Source organism: Lissotriton helveticus, chromosome 12, assembly GCF_964261635.1.
Source record: "Lissotriton helveticus chromosome 12, aLisHel1.1, whole genome shotgun sequence".
Taxonomy (NCBI): Eukaryota; Metazoa; Chordata; class Amphibia; order Caudata; family Salamandridae; genus Lissotriton; species Lissotriton helveticus.
In genome coordinates, this window is record NC_136073.1 from 131511166 (window position 1) to 131516422 (window position 5257).

A 5257-nucleotide genomic window follows, 5' to 3' on the forward strand; every position below is an offset into this window, starting at 1 on the left:
GTCTTTGGCCCATATTACAGAAGTCTACCATCTTTGAGTATTTGAGGCTCCTTTGTAAGTGCTTTATCTTTTTTACTTGAAGAGCTATATAATAAAGGGGTCAGGGAAAGATTGCATTTATGGAAGATAAAAGAAGGCACACTTGTCTCACCAAATGCCGTAGAGAAACCTGATGTTTTACTCATGTTATCCTTAGTTTGTTTTTGTTAGACCTTGCATTCTTAAGGTGGCCTGAACCCTACCTTATTGCTTTTCACCTATGCATTTTGCTGTATCTTTTTGTTGGCCTTAGGACTCTGATCACTTTATCGCTACTAATCAGTGCTGAAGTGCACGTGCTTCTTCCCTAATCATGTGTGTAATTGGAGTATACCTGACTGACAGATTTAATTGACTTGAAAGCCCCTTGTAAAGTGGTATACCATATACCCAGGGACTGATTGTGCCGCCCAAAGAAGTAGCATTTCAAACCTGTCTCAAGCCCGCTACTGCACTGCCTGTGCTGCAGTGTACTGCCACTTCAACTTGCCATTTAAAACTACTTGCCAAGCCTTAAACTCCAATTTTATTACATATAATTAACCCCTAAGGTAGGCCCTAGGTAGTCCTAGGGGCATCATGCTAAGTAAGTAAAAAGTAAGACATGTATTGTGGTAGTTTGCATGTCCTGGTAGTACCAAACAGTCTATTACATTTTTCACTACTGTGAGGTCTGCCCCTCTCATAGGTTAGCATTGGGTATTCCCTTATACTTTTTGGGGGGTAATTCCATATCAGAGAGGAGAAGCTTTATTTATTTATTGATAAATCCTATTTACTGGTGAGGTTGGATTTAACTTTACTATTTTATAAATGCCATTTTTAGAGAGTGAGCATTTCTCTGCACTTACTGCTCTATTTGCCTGAAAACCTGTCTCCAATTGACGTCTGGATTGGGCTGCGAGACAGCTACATTTGTGCATTCCCTCTAGACAGCCACAACACAGGTCACTCAACTGCAACTGCATTCATCTGCATTCTGATTGGCATGGGGGAGAGCTCCATTCCCCCCACCGCAAATAGGTTCAAGAACGATAATTAATGTCAGTAGGTACAATATAGCTACATCTTATAATCATGTGTGTTTAAATAATTTGTCGTTAGATCGTTTAAATATTCTAAAGGATCTGTTTTTAATAGACATTTTACAAAACAACTGGTACATTTGGTAATTCTGTAAAAGAAAAACCCAACTGCTGTGACATTGCCAACCACAATGCCGTGACTCGGAATTGAACCGAGGTTGCTGCGGCTACAACGCAGAGTACTAACCACTATACAATCATGGCGAGCTACTTAGTCTCAATAACATACAGTGATATGGAGAATTTATAATTCGGAACACTCAGGGAACTCCTGTGATAGGCTGAATGTGTTCATTGCTTCCTCATTCCTTATACAAAGGCTTTGTCTCCTCAGTGGTTGATAGGCTGAAACCGTTTCCTGGCCGCCTGCTTGTGAACTGCCAGGAGTCAAAGATCACACATACACTTGTGGGCCTGTGATGGGACACCAATGCAGAGAAACACACCTGGCGCAGATCTTCTATTCTGTCTAGTAGACCTGCATCTCCCCTGTACCTCCTCAAGCCATCTGTATGTGAAGCAAGAAAGAGTTAAGGAGCGGTCCATCTACACTTTTATAGGGAGGATGCTGCCGTGAGCTCCTCCCAGCTAATCACGCAAACAGCAGTAAAGCAAGATAACTACACAGTTAGGGGGGACTGCATGGTTAGGTTTTTGAGGAATTATTGAAACTGACCTTAGTGACCCATGATCAGAGCTGCGGCTAATGACTGCGTGCCTAATTATGATGAAGCAAGCTCCATGGCTCGTAGGGGCCCCACAACACGCTTTTCTTAGCTCATTGAATTAAAGTATAAACCTCTGCCATGTATGAGTGGTAAAGGCTTGTTAATTTGGTTGCTTTTCCAATTCACGTCTGACAACAAGATGAAGGAACATTGGGGCATCAGAAGCTTTGGAAAGTAGCCACCAACCTCAGAGAAAGAGAGAAAGAGGGAAAAGGCAGTATGAGGTGTGGAGAAAACAGCAGCAGGTACAAGGAGCCCAAATGAGATTAATGGCGCCTAAATAGAGCACGTAAAGGAACAGTTACAAATCTAAGAAAAAGGAAAGAAAGACTAGGAAAAAAACACGGAAAGAGCCTGTATTCTCTTCCTGGGACAGCAGGCTAAGAGAAATTACACAGGGAGCAGTTAAGCTTGTAACACGGGGAGAATAGAAAAGAAAATGCAGTTTTATGAAGTGTGTTGCCTAATCCAGCAAGCACTTTTGTTTTATTTTTCTATTTGCTTCTTTTATTGGTAAAGTAAGTTTCAAGTGCATGAATGGTATGACTGAGAGAGCCAGGGTATAATAGTTTGAAGTGTTTGCACCAGCGCTAATGTAGGACGAGAGTTATAGCAAAGATATGAAAGGAGTAGCGATAATAAATATGTGAAAGGGCAATAGTGACACCAAAATAAGCCACCTATTTATAAAACTGACATGGAAGAAATTCTAAAGGTTAACTTCTGAAATTGTAGCCGATGTTAAAAAGTTTCTCGTTGTTGGCAGGATTCGAACCTGCGCGGGGGGACCCCAATGGATTTCTAGTCCATCGCCTTAACCAGCAACAACGCCTTAACCGGCAACAACAACTGACTGTAAGGTTTGTGCAAATAATCTGTATGAAAGTTTTCAAGGTGTCCCACAGCAAATTCCTGATGTTCTGCAATGCACTTTTTAAAAAGAATGTTTTTTTCAGCAGGCACATTCTCTCCTAAAAACAAAAATAAGGCTACATCTTATAATCATGTGTGTTTAAATAATTTGTCGTTAGATCGTTTAAATATTTTAAAGGATCTGTTTTTAATAGACATTTTACAAAAACAACTGGTACATTTGGTAATTCTGTAAAAGAAAAACCCAACTGCCGTGACATTGCCAACCACAATGCCGTGACTCGGATTCGAACCGAGGTTGCTGCGGCCACAACGCAGAGTACTAACCACTATACGATCACGGCAAGCTACTTGGGCTCAATAGCATACAGTGACATGGAGAATTTATAATTCGGAACACTCAGGGAACTCCTGTGATAGGCTGAATGTGTTCATTGCTTCCTCATTCCTTATACAAAGGCTTTGTCTCCTCAGTGGTTGATAGGCTGAAACCGTTTCCTGGCCACCTGCTTGTGAACTGCCAGAAGTCAAAGATCACACATACACTTGTGGGCCTGTGATGGGACACCAATGCAGAGAAACACACCTGGCGCAGATCTTCTATTCTGTCTATTAGACCTGTGTCTCCCCTGTACCTCCTCAAGCCATCTGTATGTGAAGCAAGAAAAAGTTAAGGAGCGGTCCATCTACACTTTTATAGGGAGGATGCTGCCGTGAGCTCCTCCCAGCTAATCACACAAACAGCAGTAAAGCAAGATAACTACACAGTTAGGGGGGACTGCATGGTTAGGTTTTTGAGGAATTATGGAAACTGACCTCGGTGACCCATGATCAGAGCTGTGGCTAATGACTGCGTGCCTAATTATGATGAAGCAAGCACCATGGCTCGTAGGGGCCCCACAACACGCTTTTCTTAGCTCATTGAATTAAAGTATAAACCTCTGCCATATATGAGTGGTAAAGGCTTGTTAAATTGGTTGCTTTTCCAATTCACGTCTGACAACAAGATGAAGGAACATTGGGGCAACAGAAGCTTTGGAAAGTAGCCACCAACCTCAGAGAAAGAGAGAAAGAGGGAAAAGGAAGTATGAGGTGTGGAGAAAACAGCAGCAGGTACAAGGAGCTCAAATGAGATTAATGGCGCCTAAATAGAGCACATAAAGGAACAGTTACAAATCTAAGAAAAGGGAAAGAAAGACTAGGAAAAAAACACGGAAAGAGCCTGTAGATACAATTCTCTTCCTGGGACAGCAGGCTAAGAGAAATTACACAGGGAGCAGTTAAGCTTGTAACACGGGGAGAATAGAAAAGAAAATGCAGTTTTATGAAGTGTGTTTGCCTAATCCAGCAAGCACTTTTGTTTTATTTTTCTATTTGCTTCTTTTATTGGTAAAGTAAGTTTCAAGTGCATGAATGGTATGACTGAGAGAGCCAGGGTATAATAATTTCAAGTGTTTGCACCAGCGCTAATGTAGGACGAGAGTTATAGCAAAGATATGAAAGGGGTAGCGATAATAAATATGTGAAAGGGCAATAGTGACACCAAAATAAGCCACCTATTTATAAAACTAACATGAAAGAAATTCTAAAGGTTAACTTCTGAAATTGTAGCCGATGTTAAAAATGTTCTCATTATTGGCAGGATTCGAACCTGCGCAGAGACCCAAATGGATTTCTAGTCCATCGCCTTAACCACTCGGCCACAACAACTGACTGCAAGTTTTGTGCAAATAATCTGTATGAAAGTTTTCAAGGTGTCCCACAGCAAATTCCTGGTATTCTGCAATGCACTTTTTAAAAATAATGTCTTTTTCAGCAGGCACATTCCCTCCTAAAAACAAAAATTGCATGAGTATATCTCTAGTTTGGAAAAGGATAGGCTTTCATGCATACTCTCATGTGGCACTCAAGTTTTTGGGACCCTATTGCACTCTGTTTTCGTGCTGCTTTTAGTCTATGGCCCATATTACAGAAGTCTACCATCTTTGAGTATTTGAGGCTCCTTTGTAAGTGCTTTATCTTTTTTACTTGAAGAGCTATATAATAAAGGGGTCAGGGAAAGATTGCATTTATGGAAGATAAAAGAAGGCACACTTGTCTCACCAAATGCCGTAGAGACACCTGATGTTTTACTCATGTTATCCTTAGTTTGTTTTTGTTAGACCTTGCATTCTTAAGGTGGCCTCAACCCTACCTTATTGCTTTTCACCTACTCATTTTGCTGTATCTTTTTGTTGGCCTTAGGACTCTGATCACTTTATCGCTACTAATTAGTGCTGAAGTGCACGTGCTTCTTCCCTAATCATGTGTGTAATTGGAGTATACCTGACTGACAGATTTAATTGACTTGAAAGCCCCTTGTAAAGTGGTATACCATATACCCAGGGACTGATTGTGCCGCCCAAAGAAGTAGCATTTCAAACCTGTCTCAAGCCTGCTACTGCAGTGCCTGTGCTGCAGTGTACTGCCACTTCGACTTGCCATTTAAAACTACTTGCCAAGCCTTAAACTCCAATTTTATTACATATAATT

General features: G+C 41.1%; 2 non-coding genes across 2 annotated transcripts; both read right to left on the reverse strand.

The window, feature by feature from the left end:
- Positions 1–2997: 2997 nt before the first annotated feature.
- Positions 2998–3069, reverse strand: TRNAH-GUG (transfer RNA histidin (anticodon GUG)). Its single transcript has one exon. It is a non-coding gene; the product is annotated as a tRNA-His (tRNA).
- Positions 3070–4355: 1286 nt separating this feature from the next.
- Positions 4356–4435, reverse strand: TRNAS-AGA (transfer RNA serine (anticodon AGA)). Its single transcript has one exon. It is a non-coding gene; the product is annotated as a tRNA-Ser (tRNA).
- Positions 4436–5257: the final 822 nt, after the last annotated feature.